Genomic DNA, 27606 nt, shown 5'->3' on the forward strand with positions numbered 1-27606 from the left:
ATCGTGAAAGATTTATGATTGGCAATAACATATAATTGGATTAATGGAAAGGCATGCAGAGGGAAGTTAGTTCAAAAGCCAATCCATTTATTAATTTTCTATACAAACTAAATAATTAATTTTCATATTAAGATGGTTTTAAGCTACTAAAGTGTTCTTAAATTTTGAAATAAAAAGGTTTTTGGTAACCTCGATTTCCAGATTGATAAATTGATAGAAAAAGTTAGCATGATTGCTTCTTTGACTGATCTTGGTGCCTTATTCGGAGAGGAAATTGAGACTAGATCCAAAATGATATCAGATTTGTGGCTCCTCCTTACGATTAAAGACTTTCAAGTGACTCAGAGGTTTATATCTAACTGACTTAAGGTAGGTGATACAAATTCTAGTTTCTTTCATGTTTTTTTTGAAGAAAAGAAGTAGACTTGTAGCCCCATCTTCTTTTATTTTTAAGGGTTTTATAGATATTTTTCCTTTCTTTTATTGGAATAAGTAAAGTTCGGTGGCAACTCTGTTTGAATCATTTTTTCTACGACCTCGCGAAGGATCGTATTTTTCGATATGCGACAGTTGACAACTCTGTTTGGGACATTGCTCCAAGCAAGAAAGTGTCAAGTCTAAGTTAGTTCCATTTACGATAAATGTTAGCTTTGTTTACTTGTTTTCTTCTATCTTCTTTACTTTATCTCGTTGTATTTTTGTTATCTGCTATCTATTGTTGGTTCTCATGGTACTATTTGTGGGCTCTCTGATTATTAGCATTTTGTGAGATACATTCTCTACCTGAGTCTGAGGAAAACCATATGATTAAGATGTTGGTTGTATAGTATTGACCCGCGAGATATCTTCCTCATTAGGGCGATATGAAAACCCCATTTATAGTAGACTCTCTTAGAGATGTTATTGTCTGACGAGCCTTTGTTACGATGATAATATTTTCAAGTTGGATCAATGATTCTAGGGACCTTTTGTTAGAACCTTGGAGTCGATGGTTGTGTGGTATTGACTCGCAAGGTATCTTCCTCATTGGGACGATGTGAAGACCTCACCTAGATGAGATCATCTTAAGGGCATCACTGTTTGATGAGCTTTCATTGCGAAAGTGACGTTCTAAAGAAGGACCCATGACTCTAGGAACTTATCAATGGTAGAGCCTACCCATGGGGTTACTTTAATCAGAGATATTGATTATTTACCCATTGTACCTGTGATCTTGAACATGGATTGTATTCATTCACATATCATTGCATCTGCGTTCATCAGTATGCATGCATATCATTTTTTACAAAACAAAAAAAAACTATTCCTGACCTTTTGTCCATAACCCGCAGTTAATGTCCTGACATCCGTATCGGACTTGAAGTAGTTCTTGAAGGATCATGAACCCATGAGAGAAAAACCATTATGCGCTAAGAGAGGATGTTGACTTGATGAAAAATAAGATAGACCAACTTGTGAAGGCTATGATAGTTTTGGCAAACAGAGATGACAACATTCATTGGATTGCAATCACCGAGAATGTCATTCCACCTCCATTAAATAATCTTGCTCAATCTCAGTATGTACGAATCCCAGTTGAGAACCTTAATGTACAATAGCATCCCATTGTTCGAGATGGGTGTTCCGCAACTCATGATTCTATTGAGTATCATAACTTTGCTTTCTCCGCGCCAAAGTCCGAAGAGGCAAGCCCGATGGTGAATACTGAACGACCACAAGATGATGAGATTGTTGAAAGATGTTGTGTGTTGAAAGAGAAGTTTGAAGTCATATAGAGGCATGATGCCTATGGGATTGAGGCATTTGACGTGTGCTTAGTTTCAGATATGGTAAGCTGTCAAAATACACAAGCTTTTAAGAAGTACAAAAGGAATAGCTGTCAAAAGACTCATTTGACGAGGTACTATCGAAAGATGGTTGCGTACTCTTGTAACACCCCTATTTTTTATTTTTTAATATTTTAATTTAAAAAATAAAAATTTGTTGGTGTGGGGTTTTATTTGATTTTGGTAATTTGTATGATGTTAATTATTTTGGATGTTTAAGGGGTATTTAAGTAAATTAATAATTATAGAAAATATTGAGTTTGAGAGTGGAGAAATTAAAATATAGATTCATTTAAATTATTAATAATTCTTAGATAATATGATTTTTATAAATGGTTAGAGTAATTATAATTTATAGAAATAATTCATTATTATTATTGTTATAATTAAATAACTTTTTGGGGTTAATTGTTATTAATCAAATAAAAATATTTTTAGACTAATTTTTATAATTAAAGTTTTATTAATAATAACTAAAATATTTAATTTTGGAATAATAATTTAGAAATAATATGTTACGGTAGCATTTTAGGGAAATATTATTTAATTGAAATAATTATTTAATTGGGTTATTTTTATTATTAACATATAGAAAATATATTATTTCGTTAGAAAAATTCCTCACGTTAGAATTTGAGACTTAATATTCTAACGTGAAGTTAGAATTAGGGTATTGTATAATAATCGAAATTAAGAAACAACTGTGGGATTTGGGAAGCGGTTATAACAAGGGAATCACACAGAAATACAAGAAAAATTTGTGAAAGCTCTATTACAAGGTAAGGGGAAATTACTTACTGTAGAGTGAATATTTAGGCAGTAGGATGGTGAGAGTTCTCTTACCCTCCCATCGATGCCATGAGTGTTGTTCTCCCTATCTCTATAAATGTGTTGATTATGTATTTGTTTGTTTGTGTCGATGAAATTACAATATGACCAAATGGGATTTTGGAAAATCCCTTTTGGTCACCGTAATGATTATATGAAATTTGCTCATTATATATTTATTGTTAATTTTGTGATGGATTTTCATGTACTTTCTGGGGTATGATATATATATATATATATATATATATATATATATATATATATATATATATATATATATATATATATATATATATATATGCTATAATTATTCCCCAATTCCATTTAATTTGTGTTTATGTAGATTGAATTAAGTCCTCCTACAAACACATCATATGAATTGAGTTGCTCGAACATCCAAATTAGAACTGTCGAGGAAACCGAGCCACTATGATTAACATTAGCTCTTTAAGCAAATTGATGCTAGAACATGCACACACAAAATCAGACCAACATTGCACATCTTTTTTTCATGAATAATCAGCTCAAGCAGTTTTTTAAATTAAAACAAAACAAAACCCACAATTTTTTGCTTTCATTTTGAGGGTCTTATAACAAGCAAAAATTGTTTGGTATTAACAAGTAAACCATAAACAATTACATATAAGCTACTGGCACAATGAGGTAAAGCTCAAACCTCTATGAGGTCGATGCTTTTTGTAACACCTTATTTTCCCTGCGAATAAATATACGAAAATCAGAGTATTCATCAAAACAAAAACAGGATACCACAAAGTCTAAATCCTAACATACATGTCCTCTAACACTTTAACAGATAGTAACACTAATCAAAACCTTATCTTAGTGTGTCTTTCCATGCTCACCTTCACTTATGGTATCATCGCAGTGGAATTTCTTATCAACAAAGCATGCAATCAATAAATCATTTAATTTTAAAGACTTTATAACATAAACGAAACGATATCTCTCCATTCTCCCACTCTAAACAACTACTCAATTACCTACTTATATGTACTTTGAAGAGGAGCACATACCACATCAACAACAAAGGGCTGAGAAATCACAAACAATAATAACAAGCATATACTACAAGGTAGGATAATAACACAACATTCTCTACACAATTTTATTCACAATATATCTTATCACAATCTCACACCTAAACTCACCAATCAATCATAACTCAACAATTATGCAAATAACTCATTATGCAATGCAACTCGACTATGCAAGTCTATGCATATGCATGTGGTACCAACTCAATATTCGGTTCTTTCTGGAAACTGGGTACCAATCTCTGCGAACCCATGAGCCCCTCTCTGAGCTCCAAGCCATCTCTTATGAGCTTGGGACAAGCCAATAGTTCCCTCTCTGAACTAGCAGACATGCCTCTTGATATAACTCTTATGATGCATGATATTATCATCAGATCGATTCGTTAAGACCCCTCTCTGATCCTAATATAAATGCATTGATAGCTCAAGTAATCCCCTATATGGATTACATCACACAAAAATCATACAATGCACATTATCAATCAACTGTGCAACACAAGCATGGTAATAATTCATCTCAACAGAATTATATTTCAAACAACACATCAATTTAATCAAATCATTGTTCAAACATAATGATCACAACAATTAATCATACAATGTTCCATAAACCACATCAAAACATAAATAGCAGACAACAACGTAGTTCCTCCTTCGAACTACCACGACCACAACAACAATTATGCATATTCATATACACCATATACAAACATTATCTTCCGTCAATAACGTAACAATACCAAGTAGCATTATTGATTTAATTATAACAATTAAATGATTTTTATAAATCAATTATTAACATTCAACAACCCAATGTAATCATGCAATTAATTAATTTAAGTCACCCAAAACATGCCCAACATCAATTAACATGAATCGCACGACAACACAACACATAAAACCCAACTCAACAGCTAAAAACAAAGCCACTGACATTACACCTTAAGTAAAATATTGTACTCACGTCATTAAGTGCACATTATGTAAGAACAAGATTTGGTTCTACATCTAGCTTTATGTTTTGATGATAACAATTCATAGACTCTTAGAGAAAAAAATTGAACCCTAATCCATTTTTTTAGTGTGCAGATACTAGATTCAAGTTATGACTCTGAATGAATGACATGTGATGTCATCAGATTCTGAGCCTAGTGCACTCCAACTCTGGGATATGTGGTTTACAAGATAATCAGGCCCTGGATTATATACTTCAAGGCTTCTAACTCTACGCTGATGCAAAGCTTTGTAACTCTGGTGCTTCTGATGCTGATATGCTCTGAAGCCCTGCAATCTTCAACTCTGAACTATGTCACCAGATTCTGAAAGACCAGGTTCTGATGAACTGTGTTAAAACTCTGAAGATCAAGGTTCTGAAGTTTCTCTCAACCATATTCTCACTCTTCTCTTATGCATGCTTCCCCGTCTAACTATAAGAAGCTCCTTAATATTGAAGATAAGATCAAAAGGTTTTACGTAAGGAAAATAGTACACAGTACAAGATCAAATATTCCTTCCACTATACTGATTTTATGGGCTAAGAACTACACTATTGTACCATTTTTCCTCTCATTTTCACAAGTCATTACACAAGGATACAACTACATTTTGGTATTCCAACTCTAGCCTCCAACTGGTCTTTTCATTGCATATAAAAAGAATATTAGGAAGAATGAAACAATGCTACACATTCTAAGAGATTATTATTATGTGAATAGTGCATTTTGTGAAATATTTAAGAGAAAAGAAAACACACACTAGAACGTTTGTTCATAATCTTCTTAGAATATATCTTTGTGTGATAAACATGTATTCATTTTATGCATTATGCTTTTTAGAAGCACTTTGTAAACACACCTTTGTATTTCAATATATTTGGTTGTATTTTCCTTATGTGACTAGGGTTTAGTCAAAATACTCAAAAAGACATTAATTGTAGGTCTTTATGTTGTAATCAGTTTGGTTATAATGGATTAAGTCCTTGTTGATAACACAAAGTCACCTTGGCGGGTGGACTGGAGGCCGCTTAATTAACAGTGAAGTAGGATAAAAATAATTGTTTCATTGTTTTTATTCTTTATTTTCTGTTTTTTGTGTTAGGTTGAAAAAAAATTCTTTTTAGAAACCCAATTCAAACCCCCCCTTTCTTGTGTTTCTCATCACCTTCAATTGGCATCAAAGCACCGGTTCTGGTATTGATTGTGTATCAAACACTTCACTGTATCAAAAAAAAAAGATCTTGTTTGTAAAACACAATGGTTGATATCCCACCTCCAGCTACTCCTGCTACTGATAGAGTTCACTATAGTGTGAAACCCCCAATTTTTGAAGGAGATAAATTTTATTATTGGAAAGATAGAATAGAAAGTTTTTTTCTTGGTGATGACGTAGATCTATGAGATATGGTAGTTGATTGATACATACATCATATTGATGAAATTGGTAACAAGGTGGAAAGAAGAATTATGACCAATCAACAAAAGAAAGATTACAAGAATCATAATAAAGCAAGAACCATCTTGTTGAATGTTATTTCATAAACTCTGTATGAAAAGATCACTAACAGAGACATATCAAAGTCTATATTTGAATCTTTGAGAATGACTCATGAAGGAAATGCTCAAGTTAAAGAAACTAAGGCATTTTCCTTAATATAAAAGTATGAAGCCTTCAAGATAGAAGACAGTGAAATTGTTGAGAACATGTTCTCAAGGTTTCAGAGTCTTGTTGCATGACTAAATGGTCTAGACAAAGGTTATTCTACTGCATATCATGTACATAAAATTATCAGAAGCCTACCTAAGAGATGAAGGCCTATGGTAACTGCGCTGAAGCTTTCAAATGATTTGAACAACACAACTCTGGAAGAACTTGTTAGATTTGTGGCTCTCGAAGGATTTGAACAACACAACTCAAATAAAAGTCAAATATGTGGCTCTAAAGTCCATGGGAAAGTCTAAAAAGACTAAAGCTCTTCAAGATAAAGAAGATGAAGATTCTGAAGAAGATGATGAAATGTCTCTTCTTTCTAGACGTGTCAATCAACTCTAGAATAAAATACAAAGCAAGTTCAGAAACTCTAGAAGGATAGGTGAACGCTCTGAGTCTACATCTGGACAGAAGGAGCCAGGTCACTATAAGAATGAATGTCCCAAGATAAAGAAACACTGGCCAAAGAAGAAAGACTTCAGAGGGAAGAATAAAGGTTCGATGGCTACCTGGGATAACTCATAATCCTCAGAAGATGACTCTGAGGATGATCAAGCTAATGTGTCGTTGATAGCAAAGACATAAGCTCATGATGAGAAGATTCAATCAGAGTCATAATCTGAGTCAGACTATGAAAAGGTATTCCCTAACTTATCTTGATATGAATTAGAATCTTGTCTTTCTGAATTTATGGAAAATTATCAGAAGCTTCATAACAAATACAAGGATCTGAAACAATTCCATGCATCTGAGTCTAAAGCACATAGTAAGCTTAAGAAACATTTTTCCACTGTAAATGAACAAAACTTTATTTTAAAAATGAAAATTTCTACTCTTTAAAGTAAAAGTTCAAAACTTGAGGAAGAGATTCTTTCAGAAACTTATGTGGATTCTAAAACTGCCATAAAGAAATATGACAAATGTTTTCAGAAATTTCTTGGTAGAAACATTGATAAAAGCAAGATGGCTTGAATAGTCTATGGAGTTTGCAGAAATGGAAGAAGAGGAATTAGTCATGTGCCTAAAGAAAATCGTATTTCAAAACCAAAGGCAAAATCGAAATGTCTGAACTCCCATTTCTCTTATTCTTATACTCAAAATGATAACTCTGATCAAAGACCTAAGTTTTCTAATAACTCTAAGAGAACTAACAAGAAAGGACCCAAAAATATGTGGGTACCTAAGGACACGATAATCTATGTTGTAGACAGCCTTAGCAACTCAGTTGAAACAACAGTCATGGTACCTGGACTCTTGGTGCTCATGGCACATGACGAGAAGAAGGCATATGTTCCAAGACCTGGAACTTAATCCAGATAGCTTCATGGGGTTCAGAGGTGATCAAAAATGGAAGATCATTGGATCTAGAACAGTTGGTAATGGTACTCTCCCTTCAATTACTAATGTTTTACTAATTGAAGGAATAATGCATAACTTATTGTCTATAAGTCAATCATGTGACAATGATTATGGACTATGGAGTATACAACACAGAAACACGAATTGTTAAGGAATCAATTCGTGTTAGATTTAATGATAAGCTTTACCGTGAAAATTCAACGCTAGTTGAAAACTTTGCAGATCTGTAAATCACTTATTCAGGTTCTGAAGGTAAAACTTCAGATGCAAAAGATGCTGAGAAAAAAGATTTTGAAACTATTCAACCAGATACGGTTGAAGTTCAGACTCCTCTGTGGAAGAATTGGTTCTGGGATATAAATTTGAACCATTCATAACCAAATCCTCATTCAAACCTTCTGAAGAGACGCTTTTGGGTTTGGTGTCCCTCATAGAACCTACATATGTTGATGAAGCGCTTCTTGACACTGAGTGGATTTTGGAAATGCAAGAAGAATTGAACGAATTCCCCGGAAATGTTGTGTGGACTCTTGTGCCTAGACCTAATAAGATCCTAGAGAATTCCAATTAACAATTGTTAAGAGGACCTTCATGGGAGACAACATCTCATGGTCCATCAAGAGATAGTCAACCATAGTACTATCAACTGAAGTTGAATACATTGTAGCTTCTGGATGCAGCACTCAGATACTCTAAATGAAAAGTCAGCTAGAATATTTTCAAATATATGAGAGTAACATTCATATTCTCTATGATAATACTTATGTTACTTGTTTATCCAAGAATGCCATTTTACATTCTAGAGCTAAACATATTAAGATTCAATATCATTTTATACGTGACTATGTTCGGAAGGGAATTTTAAACTTAAACTTTATTGATACAGACCATCAATGGGTTGGTATCTTTATAAAACCCCTTGTTGAAGATAGATTTGTTTTAATTCTAAAGAATTTTAAAATGGATTTATTTCCAGAATGAAGAATATGATTATCTCATAATGTTAAATTTCTCATAATGGTTCAATGAGACTATGAGATGTTTTGACTCTAAATATTTGAGTCTTCTAAAGTGAGAAGGTTTCATAAGTTCAAAAGTGACGAATCAAAACCTTTTTGGTTAAACATTCTATCTTCTGAATACTGAACAGTTTTTGCATTCTTAGTTGTCTTGATTAGTGGAACAATTTTAAAGACATTTATCTTAGAAAACTGAAACGCTTCTGAATGGCTGAGGACATATTGGGTGAAGAAATTTCTTGGGATTAGGTAAGATATCTCCATTCTTTACCCCTTATCAGAATTTGTGCACTATTCAATATTTTATCATGATTAAAAAACCCTTATAAAAATCCACTTCACTCAATTCACACACTTACGCTACTTTCACTTACCACGCTTTCTCTCTTTCAAGCTAAAATTATCTGCAACCCCCAAACCTCGTTCTTCATCATCAATGGATAAATATCAAGAAAAAGCTCAACAAAAACAACAATCTTCTCAACAAGAACAACAACAACCTCAACAGCAAGAACAAATAAGAGAAGAAGTTCAATAGCTTACTCTTTCTACACCAGTTAATCAGTTAGATGTTTTATGTAAATTAATGGTGGATTTTGAAAACCTCATGGTTAATGGGTATGATTTGACTGAATGTATTAGAAATCAGGGTTAGGAAGGTTACTTTGAACGTCTCAAAGGACCTGTGTATACTGAGCTAGTGAAACAATTCTGGATTTTTTCATCACCAACAAATCTTCAAATCACTTCTTCTATGTTATGGCACAAAATCACCATTTCTGAGAAGTCAAATGCTAAACTTTTTAATCATGATGGTTTGGGGAAACATTGTTTCAACATGATTTCTATTAAGGAAAGAAGAGATTGCTAGAGTAACTTTTATGGATGGAAATCCATCCTCCAATGCAAAGAATCTTCACAAACATCTTAGGGTTTAGTTCAAGATTCTTTTGGGCTGTATTCACCATAGACCTTCATCAAACTCAGTTGATTACATCAACATATATCAAAAGTAAATCTTATGAACTAAAGGAGAACTTTCCTCCTATCATGTTCAAGTATCTGAGGGATATGGTTAAGGATAGAAGAGATGGATCCCTAAAACTCAAAAACTGAATACCTCAAGGAAGGTTAATTTTTGATATTCTCTTTGAAGGTAAGTTAGTTCAAACACTAATGGGAGTAGGTATGGAAAAGGACGTGGAATTTAACATTTGGAAGAATTTCAATGGAAGAAATCTGAAGAACATGTTCTTGATCACAACAGTTGTTGACCCTTCAGAGCTTTTGATTAAGAAGACTGTTGGTGCTAGAAGAATTTCAGTGGATGGTTTTCCAATCTTCTCCAAGGAAGATCCTCCAGAGTTTCTCGACTATTACATTGATGATTTCTTGGCAAAATGTGTAGTTCCAGTTACCTTTTCTTTTGAGGAACTCCTAGATCATCCTACTAATGTGTACTCTCTCAAGAGAAAGAAGAAGTCTAATTCTTCTAGTGATAGACCTTCTAGGACTTCCAGAACCCCCCACCAAAAAGTTGTTAGGACTTTTGAGATTCTGAGAGACATAATGAGACTAGGAGCAGCAGTTGCCAGTTCTGAGAATGCTAGATCTGCTGAAGCGTCTACTCCTCAGACTAGACAACATGGTAAGTCTCATATGACTGAGACTCCAATTATATTTGTTAGTTATGATATTTGTACTTCCTCTATTCCTCTACAACCAAATCCACTAACATCTTTATACACTCCATTTGGAACCATAACAGCTCCCCTTCAAAAACAATCAAGTATTTTTTAAACAATGACCACACATGTACCATCTTTTTCTTTAACAATCTCAATACATGTTCCAAGAAAATCAACCACTATCACTAATGTTCCAACCATTTATGAAACAACAACAACAACCATTGCCCCAATAACCATAATAATTATACCACCAAAATTACGCTCCCAGATCCTCAATACAAAAGAAAACACCGCACCTGAACCAACCCCCACTATCACGATTGAACAACCATCTGAACCAACACCACCACAAACTTCTGAACTAACCCCCACTGGCCCTTAACCTAATCAACCAGAAGACTACTCTTCTGATTCTATCTTTTCTACATCATCTTCTATTACATTTAGATTACCTATAGGTAATGCCTCTCTAGAAGACATACCCATTCCATAAACTTCATCCCCAATCTAAAATCATAGATGAACCTGTCATTGACACCATCATGGAATGCATGAGAAACAATAAACCTTCTACTCCTGATTCTTCTGACCAAACCGTAAACATCTCATCTAACCAAACCATAGAAATATCCTCTAACTCTGAGATAGAATCTGAACCTCACCCTAACACAGATGCTAAGGAAATTCATGATTTAGTTAGACAGTTCGAATCAGAGGCAAATGAGTGTCTTCTTTATGTAGTACAAGATTGCAGAAACTGTGTCAATTCTGCTCAAAGTGATGTTGCCTAGGCTGACCTCGAAATATTGATGAACTCGCGTTCTAGAGAGCTTAATGAATTCATTTATATGGGTGCTCAGAGAAGATTCAATTACAATGTCTGAATACTTAGATCCTCTTATGGACTTATTCTCTCCAAAAACTCCTATAAGACATAATCCTCCTCCAGGAAATGAAATCCCAGTAATTCTGACTGCTGAAGAAGTAGAAGCAGAAGCTGAAGTTGATGTTATAGTTACTCCTCCTCCCACACCTTAAATGGTGATTGAAGAAGAAAATGAAGCTAAAGTGGAAGTCCCCCTCTTCTTCAGAAACTGCAATTGCAACCGTCTCTGGAACAAACCAATTGTGGAAGCTGAAGACTCTGGTTCTAAACCCATTCCTCTAGTTCTAAAGACTCTGCAAGAGTTAAAGTAAGAAAATGAATATGTAAGGATTCACCTGGATAAACAGGATCAAATGTTCAAGGAACATTTTGAAACAAACAACAAGATCAAAGGGATTCTTCATGCCATATTATCCAGATTGCCACCCCTTCTTAAAAACCTTTATTTAAAAGTTTGTTGCTTTTCTAGTTTTTATGTTTAAGTATTTTATCATTTCAGTTTTTGATTTTGTACCATTTTCACATTTAATAAAATGAATTTCTATTTGTTTTTACTTTGTCTATTTCTTTCTTATCTTTTTGATTGATGACAAAGGGGGAGAATAGTGAATACGATTTTGATATAACTATTTCCCTTCTGACACCTAAACATTTGTCTTTGATTTCTTATTTCTGACTCTGATAACTAATAACCTGTTCAAACAATTTAACTAGGTTTTTAGGTGTTAAGATTTTTTTCCAGAAGGCATTAACCAAGCTTATTTGAGTTGACGAGACGCATATAAGTTCTGGAAAATCAAGATTTGACACATGGCTGATAACCAGACTTTCTGATACTTAAAGCTAAGTCAACTATTAATACTTCTCTAACCAGGCTTTTGTGTTCTACGAAGTTATTTATTTCATACCGATTAAGATATTTTATGTGTTAAGATTATTTTCAGTCTTAAATTCATGGGGAGCTTGCAAACCTAACTCTGAAGTTCTAGGTTAAAAACTAATTTTAATAATAGAAAATTTAGGGGGAGCTTACAAACATCACTCTGATGTTTTTATGTGATTAAACATTGTAAAATTTATTCATCAAAATTTATGGTTTTGTCATCATCAAAAAGGGGGGGATTGTAAGAACAAGATTTGGTTATGCATCTAGCCTTATATTTTGATGATAACAATTCATAGACTCTTTGAGAGAAAAATTGTACCCTAATCCATTTGTTTAATATGCAGATACTAGATTCAAGTTCTGACTCTAAATGAATGACATGTGATGTCATCAGATTCTGAACCTAGTGCACTCTGACTCTAAGATACGTGGTTTACAAAATAATCAAGCTCTGGATTTTGTACTTCAACGTTCCTGACTCTATGCTCATCCAAATATTTTCAACTCGGATGCTTCTGATGATGATATTCTCTAAAGCCCTGCTCTCTCAACAACTTTAAACTGTGTCACCAGACATTGAAAGACTAGGTTCTGATGAACTGTGTCAAGACTCTGAAGACTAAAGTTCTTCTCTCACCCATATTATTACTCTTCTCTTATGCATGCTTCACGATACAAGATCAAATATTCCTTCCACTACACTGGATTTGTGGGCTAAGGAATGTATTTTAGTACTCCAACTCTACCATTGCATTTTGGTATTTCAACTTTACCCTCCAATGGATCTTTCCATTTCCTATATAAAAGAGACTTGGAAGAATGAAACAGTGCTACATATTCTACGAGATTACTATTACGTGAATAATGCACTTTGTGAAAAAATTTAGAGAAAAGAAAACACACACTAGAACATTTTCATACTCTTCATAGAATATATCTTTGTGTGATAAACTTGTATTCATTTTGTGTATTTTTCTTTTTAGAAGCACTTTGTAAACACACCTTTGTATCTCAATATTTTCCTTGAGTGACTAGGGTTTAGTCAGAATACTCAAGAAGACATTGATTGTAGGTTTTTGTGTTATAATCAGTTTGGTTATAGTGGATTAAGTCCTTGTTGATAAGGAAAAATCACCTTGGTGGGTGGACTGGAGGTAGCTTAATTAACAACGAACCAGGATAAAAATAATTGCTACATTATTTTTGTTCTTTGTTTTCTGTTTGTTGTGTTGGTTTGAAAAAGTTTTCATTTTTAGAAACCCAATTTAAAGCCCTATTTCTTATGTTTCTCATTACCTTCAATTGACATCATAGCTCTAGTTATGGTATTGATTTCGTATCAAACACTTTTCTGTGTCATATAAAGATTCAGTTTGTGAAACACAATGATTGTTATCCCAGCTCCATCTGCTGATAGAGATCACTATAGTGTGAAACCTCTAGTTTTTTATGGAGACAAATTTGATTACTGGAAAGGTTGAATAAAAAAATTCTTGGTCATGACGTAGATCTGTGGGATATGGTAGTTGATGGATACATACATCTTGTTGATGCAAGTGGTAACAAGGTGGAAAGAAGAATGGTGACAAATCAACAAAAGGAAAATTACAAGAATCATCATAAAGCAAGAGCCATCTTTTTTAATGTTATTTCATACACTGAGTATGAAAAGATCACTAATAGAGACACATCAAAGTCTACATTTAATTCTCTGAGAATGACTTAAGAAGGAAATGCTCAAGTTAAAGAAACTAAGGCACTTTCCTTAATACAAAAGTATGAAGCCTTCAAGATGGAAGACTCTAAAATTTTTGAGAACATGTTCTCAAGGTTTCAGACTCTTATTGTAGGACTAAATGTTCTAGACAAAGGTGAAGGAGAATTGCGGTCCAAAACGCAGCGGAAAAAATTTCTCCTTTAGAGATCCTTACGAATGGTCATGGTCAGTGATAGAATATTTACCTCTTGTGACGGTTGAAACCTTTGGTGCAGATCTCTTGTGACGATCAAAACCTTTGATGCAAATCCACGAAGCGATCACGAACGTTGAACGATGACAACGTCTCTACTCAGTCCACACGAACGGGTTCCTTCAATCTCAGTGCTAGCTGGTACGAATGAAGGCTTTGAGTGAGAGAGAGAGAGTGATAGAAAACGAAAATAATGCAACCGCAAATTTTTGCTTCTGCACAAGGGTTCTATTTATAGAACCACTTGTGTGGGCTTCAAGCTAAAAGCCCACTTAAATGTATTTTGGCCCATATCTTATAATATGCCCAAAATCACTTAAGCTCATGGTACCTTACCATATTTCGTATTCTACTCAAGTACATCGTACCTTACGATGCTCTATAACTCACTTAAGGGCACCGTACCTTACGGTATTCCTTAGTTACTCTATCTCTCATCAATCCGTCCTTTGTGTGTGACCCTGTAGGTTTTCGTGACGTTGGCAATTATATTAAATCACGCATTTAACATAATAAACAGTGAGCGGTATCTAGAAACACATCACTGCTACCCAAGACACGAAAATGTCATGTGATCTGACAATTCCTTCTGTGATAATACTTATGTGTATAATTACCCTTTTGCCCTTATGTCTATATCGAACACAAGGCATAGATCGTGTCATCCTTGTTCAGTTCAATATTGGGCCCATAGACATTTATCCTGTTACGCAGGATGGGAAAATTCCATCTAGGACACTCATGTCCCTCAGCATGCTTTGTGGAGTACCCATCAACTGTCTTTATGGTTATCCAGTTACGGACAACGTTGGATCAGCAATAAAGCACTCGACTCTACATCTAGGATCCATAGTGGTTTCAGGTCGAAGAGTGGAATACACTATTATCACCATGAGAATAACTTATGACACTTTGCATAACTTTCTATACAGTATTCTCATAGCGGGTCAATCCGGTATAAATATTACTCTTAATATTCATACCTATGTTTAAGACTTGATAACTCCTTATCCATGATCCATGAGATGTGATCATCAGTCTACAAACATAATAGTCTTAATGCTTTAATGTTATCCCACTTCACACTAAAGCTCGACTACGGATACTTTAAGAATAGTGTCCTTATGTTTAATGTGATCTCATGATTAAGTCATACTTGATACGTTAAACAAACTAGCTATTCTAGGGACTTTATTAAACAAACGTAATAAAGAAAAAGCCTTTTATTATTAATAAATAATTCGATACAAGTACCAAAAGTATTGGCCTCTAGGGCTTACACCAACAAAAGGTTATTCTACTGCAGATCATGTAAAGATAATTATCAGAAGCCTACCCAAGAGATGGAGGCCTATGGTAATTTTAATGAAGCTTTCACAAGATCTGAACAATACAACCCTGGAAGAACTTGTTAGTTCTTTGAGAAGTCATGAGATTGAGCTTGAAGAGGATGAGCCTCAAAGAAAATTTAAATTTGTGGCTCTGAAGTCCATGGGAAAGTCTGAAAAGACTAAAGTTGTTCAAGCCAAAGAAGATGAAGATTATGAAGAATATGAATCATCTCTTCTTTCCAGATGTGTCAATAAACTCTAGAAGAAAAGAGAAAGCAAGTTCAGAGGCTTCAGAAGGATAGGTGGATGCTTTGAGTCTACATATGGACAAAAGGAGCCAGGCCACTACAAGAATGAATGTCCTAAGTTGAAGAATGACAGACCAAAGAAGAAAGATATCAGAGGGACGAATAAAGGTGTGATGGCCACTTGGGATGCTTCAGAATCCTTGAAAGAATAGCAAGCTAATGTGATGCTAATGGCAAACACAAAAACTCTTGATGAGAAGATTCAATCAGAATCAAAATTTGAGTTAGACTCTAAAGAGGTATTCCCTAACTTATATCGTTCTGGATTACAATCTTGTGTTTCTGAAATTCTGGAAAAGTATCAGAAACTTCAGAACAAATACAAGGATCTTAAAAAAGTCCATGTATCTGAATATGAAGTACATAGTAAGCTTAAGAAGTATTTTTCCACTTTGAATGACGAGAACTTTATTTTAAAAAATGAAAAATATGCTCTTTAAAGTAAAAGTTTCTAACTTGAGGAAGAAATTATTTCAGAAGCTTCTGTGGATTCTAAAAGTGTCATAAAGAAATATGAAAAATATTTTCAGAAATTTCTTTCTAGAAATATAGATAGAAGCAAGATGGCTTTAACGATCTATGGAGTTAGAAGAAATGGATGAAGAGGAATTTGTTATATGCCTAAATAAAAACCTATTTCAAAACCTTTAGCGAAACCAAAAGCTCTGAACTCCCATTTCTCTTATGCTTATACTCAAAATGATAACTCTGCTCTAAGACCCAAGTTTTCTAAGAACTATGGCAGAACTAACGAGAAAGGACCCAAAACAATGTGGGTACCTAATAACAGGATAATCTATGTTTCAAAAATCCTTAGCAGCTCAGTTGAAACAACAATCATGGTACTTGGACTCTGGATGCTCACGGCACATGACCGGAAGATGGCATATCTTCCAAGACCTGGAACTTAAGTTAGATGGATTTGTGGGGTTCATAGGTGATCAGGAAGGGAAGATCTTTGGCTCCGGAACATTTGGTAACAATACTCTCCCTTCTATTACTAATGTTTTAGTAGTTGAAGGATTAATGCATAACTTATTGTCCATGAGTCAATTAAGTGACAATGGTTATCATATAATCTTTAATCAAAAGTCTTGTAAAGTTGTTAGTAAGAATGATGGCTCCATCCTTTTCAATGGAAAAAGGAAAAATAAAATTTATAAAATAAGACTTTCTAATATTAAAAATCAAAATGTAAAATGTTGTATGTGTTTAAATGAAGATCAATGGGTATGGCGTAGACGATTGGGCCATATTATCATGAGGAGGATTTCTTAACTAAATAAGCTTAATTTAGTCAGAGTCCTTTGTAATATGAAGTTTTCTTCAGATGCTCTTTGTGAAGCATATCAAAAAGGCAAGTTTTCAAAAACTTCTTTCAAAGCAAAGAATTTTATTTCTACCTCAAGGCCTTTGGAACATCTGCACATTGATATTTTTGGACCAGTGAAAACTGCTTATGTCAATGGCAAGAAGTATGGATTAGTCATTATATATGACTACAATAGATGGACATAAGTTAAGTTTCTAAGACATAAGGATGAGTCACATTCTATATTTTCTTCCTTCTACTGTCAAGTGCAAAACGAGAAAGACTTTAGAATTGTTAAAGTCGGTAGTGATTATAGTGGAGAATTTGGAAATAAAGATTTTGAAAAACTCTTTGATGAAAATGACATTTACCATAATTTCTCTTGTCCTAGGACTCCACAGCAAAATTGAGTTGTAGAGAGGAATAATAGAACTTTGCAAGAGATGGCAAGAACCATGATCAATGAGACTAATATGGTTAAACACTTCTGGGAAAAGGAAGTCAACACAATGTGTTACATTCAGAACAGGATCTCTATAAGACCTATTCTGGGTAAGACTCCTTATGAATTGTGGAAGAACAAAAAACCCAACATTTCATATTTTTACCCATTTGGATATGACTATTTCATGTTGAACACTAAAGACAATCTAAACAAGTTTGATTCTAAGGCACAAAAGTATATTATGTTAGGATACTCTGAACACTCTAGGGTCTATAGAGTATATAACACAGAAACACAAATTGTTGAGGAATCAATTCATGTTAGATTTGATGATAAGCTTGAGCTTGAGAAGTCAAAGCTATTTGAGAAGTTTGCAAATCTAGAAATCACTTATTCAGGTTCTAAAGGTAAAACTTCAGAAGCAAAAGATGCTAAGGAAAAAGATTTTGAAACTATTCAACCAGAAGTTGTTGAAGTTCAGACTCCTCTGAGGAAGCATAGAAAAAGATCCTCACACTCTGAAGAATTGATTATGGGAGATAAATCTGAACTAGTTAGAACCAGATCCTCATTTAAACCTTTTGAAGACACGCTTCTAGGTTTGGTGTCCCTCATAGATACTACATCTTTTGATGAAGCACTTGTGGACACTGAGTGGATTCTGGAAATACAAGAAGAATTGAACAATTATCCATAAATGATATATGGATTATTGTGCCTAGACCTAAAGGAACTCATGCCATTGGGACAAAATCGATCTTTAGAAACAAGCTGAACGAACAGGAAGATGTTGTAAGAAACGAAGCTAGACTTATTGCACAAGACTATGGTCAGCAAGAGGGGATTTATTATACTGAGGCCTTTGCACCAGTTGTCAGGTTAGAGTTTATTCGTCTCTTAATTTATTTTGCTGTTAATTATAGCAACATCTTATATCATAGGGATGTTAAGAGTGAATTTCTGAATAGTTACATAATTTAAGACGTGTATGTACACCAACCTCCTGGTTTTGAAAATACTAAAAAACCAGATTTTGTTTTCAAACTTAAGAAACCATTGTATGGTCTAAAACAAGCTCATAGAGCATGGCATGAAAGACTAAGCAATTTTCTTTTAGAAAATTATTTTACCAGAGGAAAGGTTGATACAACTTTTTTTTGTAAAACATTCAAAAATGATATCCTTGTTGTTCAAATATATGTGGATGATATCATATTTGGTTCTTATAATGTCACTTTGTGCAAGAAATTTCCTAAGTCTATGCAGGTAGAGTTTGAGATGAGCCTGATGGGAGAAGTCAAGTTCTTTCTAGGAATTAAAATTAATCAAAGTCCAGAAGGAACATATATCCATCAGAGTAAATATACTAAATAAATTTTGAAGAAGTTTGACATGTCAGAATGCAAGATATCAAAGAATCTTATGCATCCTACATTTATCCTTTAGAAGGATGAGGTTAGTTCAAAGGTAGAGCAAAAGGTATACAGAGGTATGGTTGGTTCTCTCTTATACTTAATTGCTCCTAGACCTGACATTTTGTTCAGTTTCTGTTTGTGTGCTCGCTTTGAATTAGATCCTAGAGAATCCCACTTAATAGTTGTTAAGAGGGTCTTCAAGTATCTGAAAGGTACTATTAAACTTGGCTTGTATTATAAAAAATCAAAAGAGTACAAGCTAGTGGGTTATTGTGATGTTGATTATGCTGGAGATAGACTTGAAAGAAAAAGAACTTCTGGAAGCTATCAGTTTCTGGGAGATAACTTGATCTCATGGTCCAGCAAGAGACAATCAACCATAACATTATCACCTACAGAAGTTGAATACATTGCAACTTATAGATGCAACACTCATATGCTCTGGATGAAAAGTCAGCTAGAATATTTCCAAATATATGAGAGTAACATTCTTATTCTCTGTGATAATACTTATGTTATTTGTTTATCAAATAATGGAATTTTACATTCTTGAGCTATACATATTAATATTAAACATCATTTTATATATGACTATGTTCAAAAGGGAACTTTTAAATTAAAATTTATTGATATAGACCATCAATGGGTTGATGTCTTTACAAAACCCTTTGCTGAAGATAGATTTGTTTTCATTTTGAAGAATTTAAAAATGAATTTATATCCTAAATGAAAAAGATGATTATCTCAGAATGTTTAATTTCTCATAATGGTTCAATAAGACTCTGAGATATTTTGACTCTGAAAATTTTAGTTTTCTAAATTAAGAAGGTTTCATAAGTTTAGAAGCGTCAAGTCAGAACCTTTTTGGTTAAACGTTCTATCTTTTGAATACTCAACCGTTTTTGCATTAATTAGGTGTCAATCAATCTTGGTTAGTTGAACAGTTTTAAAGACAACTGTCTTAGAAAACCAAAATACTTCTGAAAGGCTGAGTGACACATTGGGTGAAGAAATTTCTTGGGATTAGGTAAACTAAATCCACGTTTTACCCCTTGTCGGAATTTTTACACTGTTCAAGATTTTATCATGATTACCAAACCCTTATAAAAGCCCACTTCAATCACTTCACACACTTAATCTACTTTTACTTCCCACACTTTCTCTCTTTCAAGCTAAAATTCTCGGCTACCCTCAAACCTCGTTCTTCATCATCAACGGCTCAATCTCAAGAACAAGCTCAATAACAATAATGATCTGCAACAACAACCTCAATAGCAAGAACATATAAGATAAGGAATTCATGAACTTACTCTTTCTACACTAGTTAATCAGTAAGAAGATTTATAGCGGTAAATTCATGACCATTAAGCTATGGATAAACTTAAAGTCAATAAAACCAGAGTCGCCACCGTGCTTTTATTGTTTCCAAAGGAAAAGGGAAAAGTACGAACAAAACCCAAAGATAAGAAGTTTTCAAATCAAAACTAATAAAATGCCAGAGATTACAGGTAAGGGGAATGGTTACACAGAGGGAAGATGTTAGCACCCAAAGTGTCTTATGTACTCCTAGGGAGCCCTTTTTATGTGTGTATGTGTTTTTGGTATAAAAGATGTTTCCAACAACTAGAGTGGGGGATGAGAAAATAATTCATTGATTATATTTTTTTTGTTTGATAAGACCTTCGGACTTGTGCCTACGTACCAACATAAAAATGAGGGATCAAAACCTCGTCGTTCGGGGTATCAATTTCAAAATGAGTGGATTGATTTTAATCAAAAGTTAAGTTTAAAAGAGGCACAAAAGGCCCAAAAGTTTGAATAAGTGTTAGTTCTTTTTGTCTTTTAAAATTTTAAGTCAACGTTGTTAAGTTCATTTATAAATTTGATTAAGAAAAGAGTTTAAAAATGCAATGACATAAGGCAAAGTTTCTAATTTAAAATAAGGTATAAGTTTTAAAATCACAAGAAAAGAAAGTTTTTGAAAAGGGGGAGATTTTGAAATTTAAGATGTGGGAGGAAATGAATACACTAATCCTAAGCATAAAATTAAAAGTTAAGAGTTAAAAAGTTCTGACCAATGGGATGCAATCCAACAGACAAGAATGTCATATAGAAAACCCATTTTCCCTTTGGACTTTGAACCAAGCAATAATCAACAAGAAAATAGCAATATGAAGAGCAAGGCATCAAATAAAGATGGCCACATCCAAGCAGACAAATCCATAGCTAACAGTCTTCTTTGTCTTCTCATGTATCAGATGAAATATTTCTTGATTTTTGCTTAGAATAAGATGTAGCATGAGATCAAAATAACAGTTGCATCAAGACCATGTAGCAGATGAACTAAGGTGAATCCCAATACTTGCATCATATGAAAGCTCAAATCACAATAACTTGGTCTCAGAAATTTTGGCATTGGGCAAGTCCTTTTGCATATGGAATGTTGCCTAATTCTAAGTCCAAAAGTTCATATCAAACCCAACAGTTCACACAAACATTTTTTAGGGTTTTTGTTGTTTATTAAGTATTTTAAGGTCCTAAGACCATAAACACAAGCAAAATAAACAAACAAATATATACAATCACAATATATGGCTCAAATGAGCAAAGTGAAAATGACATAAATATAAACAACTTAAATGATATGTAAATGACAAATGAATGGTAAATGACTTGAAATTAAATTGCATAAAGTAAATGACTTAAAAGTAAAGCAACGTTATTAATAGTTAGTGTTATTCAAATTTAATTAGATGTTAGTGGAGTTTTGCTTTTCAATTGATTAAGTCATTCTTTGGAGAACACTCAACCATCTATTCACAAGCATGGATCCTTGAACCAAGACATCTTCCAAAGGAAGGAAAAAAGGCCAAGTTTCCACATAATATCATGAAAGATGGGAGACTTACAATCTCACTTACTAGAATGCTATGCCTTTAGGGTCAAATTTAGCTTTATGTTAAGCAATCGTAATTTGACTTATATAGAAGTCACAACTATCTTAGGTCGGGCAATAAAAGTTTAGATGCTATTAGCATGTTAGAGATTTGGTATGATGAATCAAACTCCTAAAACATACCACACACTAACAGAAAAAGATCAAAGGGATGAACCTATCTCATCCATACTTGTATTGGTTCATCTAACACATGGTTATTGATGAACCAATTAGCCTTATGATATTGAGTTTTCATTGGTCAATGAAAAGGGTGGGATAGAATGGGAATAAAGATGAAGAGGGAATGGAGATGAGAGAAACACAAATTGGTCATGGGAAAATTTTTATCAAATTAAAATCATTCATTCCTTTTGGGAGATGAAATGTACATTTCATCAATCCCCTAAATCCAATGATTTTAACTTAACAAAAGTCAAATCAACCTTTACCAAGGCCCAAACACATAGTCAAACATCACAAGTCAATAAAAATGGCTCAACATAATTTCTATACAATTAATCAATTAAAAATCAAATTAAAAATGCATTTAAATTAAATTTAGTTTGGTCAAAACCTAAAACCTCTTCAAAACACCAAATAAATGGCCAAGAGATTTATCCTAGGTCAAACAAGATCAAAGGACCTTAGACAAAAAAATTCATGATTTTGGAAAAGTCATAAGTATTTTTAAACAATTTAAAATATGCACAAAAACAATTAATTCATGAAAAATATCAAAATTAATCCCAAAAATAATTTTAATTCAAAAAATGAAAGAGGAAAATATTTAATGTTTTTTGGTGAAAGTCCCGTACTTTTTGGATTAAAAATGAAATTAATATGAATTAACCAAAATAACACAATTAAATGAAAAATCATAAAATATGGCAAATCAGGGGCCATCAGATCTCCCTCATTAATTGAGGTGGCAGATCTGATGGCCACACGCGCACGTTCCACCATGCACCAAGTCAAATGCGATGTACACGTGGTAATTAGAACCAAGGGCTCAGATTAAAATATTTTGAATGGATCCTATGGCTGAGAGGTGTGACAACACATCATCGGAACTAGGGCTCCGGTCTTCTTCTCTGATGGACCTCACTGGACTGGTCCACCATCAACCATCACCAAAATGAAAAATAAAGACATAGATTTAAAGAAAAAATGTCCAGGAGCTCGAATTTGGCCTCAATTTTCTCCAATTCCAAGTATATAAAAAGATACATAGATTTGAATTTTGAGGATCATGAATTAAGTTGCTTCGATTTGACCTCAAAGAAACTCAATTTTGTTGCCTACATTGGTAGGACTTCAGCCAACCAAAAATCACAAAGAATGGTGAAGAATTGAGAGAGAATCGAAGAGATAAAGTTTCTAAAAAATCACCTTCGAGTTGATCCAATTTCACTTGATCTTGATCTGAATTTGCTTGCTTTCTCTTCCTCTTGCTTGTAGAAACCAATTGAGATGAAAAGGGAAATGAATTTCTGGAGTTTGAACTTCCAAACAGAAGATGAAGTTCAAGCTCGATTTCAAGAGAAATCTTCAGAAGTTCTGCGGAAATGGGGTTTGGATCAGTCTAGCAAAGCTTGGGCAAGGTGTTGATGAAGCTCTGATCTTATTTCTCTTGTATTTATAGCTAATGCTATCGCTTTCTACACACTTTCATTTCAATGTTCAAAAATAGCAACCTTTATCGTGAGCTTGCATGGGCGTGTACAAAGCCCAAAGAATGATTGGAAAAGGTCCAAAAGTCTACACATGTCATGCTGAAGGTGTTGCATTAAGCCATTCATTGTTGAATTGAATTGGATCATGAATTTCTTCCAAATGGTACCTCACAATGCACCCATGCGTAAGTCCTTCAATTTTGATCCAAATGGGATGATATTGGACTTTTTGGAAAGGTGAGATCAAGGGGAACAACGTTCATGTTGAACACTTTTTCATTTGAATCTTGGATCATGATGAATTTCGAGGTGGAATTTTGGGAAATCAAACATATTTGAAAATTTTCTAAGTCCCAAGTCAAATGTTCATTTCTTCCACCTTTAATAACTTTCTTTATGGACTTCAAATGAACAAAGTTCCTTCATCAAAGTTGTATCTATTTCAAACTTATTAAATTTGGTCACAAATTTGACCTCATTTAGATTTGGAATGAAGGAATTATACATCTTAGAAGTTGAGGAAAATCACTTGTTCAATGGTAATGGCCCAAAATGACCTATAATGTTTCCTCTTGGAACATGCATTTGAAAGTTGAATTTTAACTCCATCTAAACATAAAAGTTGAAGTAGAAGTTTTGAATTTGATCATGGAACTTTAATGGATTTCATATCATAAGAATTGAGCAAGTTATGGTCTTGGGAAGTTGACCTCCAAATTAGGGTTCAGACAAAAGGACCTATAATCTTTCATCATAAAAAATGACTTTCCAAGCAAACCTAGATCTTGAATTCAACATGAAAGTTGTTTGGAATATAATTTTGAGTAACGTTTCTCTTGGAATCATTTTCATATGACAAAAATTGTAGGAGATAGGGTCTAGGGAATCCCAGTTTTGACCAGTTGACTTTCTCTGGTCAACCACAATGAACCATCTTGCTAACTTGACATTCTCTTGACTTTTGGGAATCATGGAGGATCATATCGGTATAAGATAATGTAATATGAAGTATCCCTTGAAATATTTGATTAAATGTTGAAGAAACTTGCTGAGAAAGTCACACAAGATACCCAGATGAATTAGGGCTTCCAAGGCAAACAACCTTCAAACTCTTGGTGATTTCTTGATCAAAATGACATGTGAAGGTCATGGGGGTCCATATATGATTCTTAGGGCCAAAGTGAACCATTTATTGATTGACCTCCTTGAATTTAGGGTCTCAAACCCTAGATATGAGCTTGATGGAGCATGGGTGAGCATACACACTACCTACAAAAGAGTTAAACTACATATTGACATATTTTTGGTATTTTGGTTAGTAAATAATGAAAAATAAAGTATGATACAATCAAAAGTGCTTGGTGATCTCTCCCAGTGCAAACCCAATGAATGAGGGGTAAGGAGGCTAACAAGGTGTGATCCCAAAGCTAATGCATATGGAAAGATAGCATGAGGGATCTTAGGGTCAAAATTGGGGTCTTATAGCTGCCCCTATTTAAGGATATTCTAACTGAGGGGATGAAGGTTAAAATCTTCGTATCGACTCAGTAGAATGAACTTAAATAACAACATATAGAAACAAATTTTGGTCCCTAAGAGACCTCATGATGCATATGATATGAATGTTAAAAGAATATTTATAGGGAAAAATGTTGCCACAAAGGAAAAGAATCCGGAGAGACTGAAAGTCTACAGGAGCATAATGCATTCCATAAGGCAAACTCACTGGGGAGAAAGAGATTCTGGGGATAAGAAGTTGTGCATAGGCCAGGCTACGACTTAAAAACTACTGGAGACACGAGGGGGATTTCCATGCAAATAAATCAATGGAAGGACTCGACCAGGGGTAAAGGGAAAATTTGCAGGGGAAGCGGGTAAATCAGAACAAAACTGAAATACTCAAACCGAACAGGGGATTGGCGACTTCACTGAGGAAATATTCACTCAAACTCAACTAGGGAAGCAAGAACTTCAACACAGGAGTACCAAAAGTATATTGTAGCGGGGTATTCGTTACCATTAGAGATATTGAGTAAATCCAAGGTAAATCATACAAGTCGAGTCGCCACCGCACTTCTATTTATCCAAAGGAATGGTTAGAAAGCGAACAAAAACCTAAAAGTTTTAACAAAAACTAGTAAAAGAGAACAGAGATCTGGGTAAGGGGGTTGGTTATGTAATGGGAAGGTATTAGGCACCCAAAACATCCTAGGTACTCCTAGGGAGCCCTTTTCACACTTGTTGTAAAGGTTGTTATTTTTGTGAAATTTTGTTTGTGCAAACATGATTGAAGAGATGAGAGGAGAATGTACAAGTTTATTTACATTTTTGTATTTGGATGGATAAACCCATTGCCTACGTACCATCTTAAAAAAGATTAGGATCAAAACCTCGTAGTTCGGGGTAAAAATCTCAAAAAATGAGTTGGTGAATTGATTGGTCCAAGAGCCTTAAGGTCTTTTGTTATCAAAGGGAGAAAACTCAACCAAACCACAAATCCACCATGTGAGGATAGCTTCAACATACTAGTGAGGGGTTAACCCTATAATAAGCATGGAAGGCTTATTGTCCATCACTAAGGATATAGGTGAGTATTACATCTACCACAAGGATAACTCAAACCTAATAGCTAAAGGTTATGAAATATTTGATTAAGAAAGTGGCCATTGGAACCACAAAAAGAAATTTGAATGGGTTATATTTACCAATTAGAAGTATATACAAAAATGGTCAAAGTTAACTTAAAGATTCAATTTAAAATAAGTGTTATGAAAAGAAAGTTTGAAAATCAAAAGCATAAGGCTTAGGTTTCTAATGTTTGAAAACAATAGTTAAATGTTTGCACAAAAGTTTGGCTTGGGTTAGAGTGGAGAGAAGAAGAAGAAGGGCTAAGGTCCTAAGTAATGCAAAAAGGTGAGGGATAAGAAACAAAACCACAAAAGGAGTTCTTCTCTTGAGATCATATAGATGATCCAAGTAGCTCCCATCCTTCGGAATAAGCAATCACAATAAAGCATAAGCAATCATCAAACAAGCCTCTTAAGAGTTCCTCAATGTGGCTTGTGTCTTTCACTTTGGATGAGCATGGCAATGGTCCTTCAATTAAGCTCAAGTTGAATTCCCTAGCACAAAAGCACACACATCAAAGGTTCCATGAAGTAAAACAAGAATGGACAAGAGTGAGTTTAGAGATTTGGTCCCTCTAATCCATCTTCATCATTAAGGTCCATTTACTCCAATTTTTGCATAAGGAAGGTCCTAGAATCTAAGTCCAATTCTCCATTCTTTGCATAGGGAAAGTCCTAGAAACTAAGTTCATTTCTTTGCATTTGGTTCACAACAATCAAAACAAAACACAAGCATAATAATATATACACAATTATGTGCTCAAGTGAGCAAAAGGCAAATGGCATTAACATAAACATGTGCTCAAGTGAGCAAAGAGAAAAGCAAATGAATAATATGTGAAAGAATAGTAAATTGCATAAAAGTAAAAAGCAAAAAGTAAATGTTAATTGTCAATAGTTAGTGTTAGTAGTTAGTGTGCCATAAGGCAAATTTAGTGCTATGTTAAGCAATCGTAATTGGACTTATGTAGAAGACACAACTATCTGAGGCCGGTCAATAGTAATGTAAGAAACAACACAAGTTAGAAGTCTTGATTAGTGAATCAAGTTCCAACAACTTGCCATGCCAAAAAGAAAAAAAAAAGAGAATTGATCTTGTATTGGTTTAAGCCTTTTGCATGCTTTAGGAAACAACCTATCCTTAATGCAAAGCCATTCACTCGATCAATTGATCAAGATGAATTAGATTTAAATCAAGGAAGATTAAGTCTCCCTAATCAATGCTAACTTATCAACCTTCAACTTATTGATCAAAATATAAAAGAAGAAGAAGAAGAAGGAGATGGAGAATGGCTCACAGGCGCGCGCGTATCATAGGCTTGAGTCAAATG

This window comes from Lathyrus oleraceus, chromosome 7 (assembly GCF_024323335.1).
Source record: "Lathyrus oleraceus cultivar Zhongwan6 chromosome 7, CAAS_Psat_ZW6_1.0, whole genome shotgun sequence".
In the NCBI taxonomy this organism is placed as follows: Eukaryota; Viridiplantae; Streptophyta; class Magnoliopsida; order Fabales; family Fabaceae; genus Lathyrus; species Lathyrus oleraceus.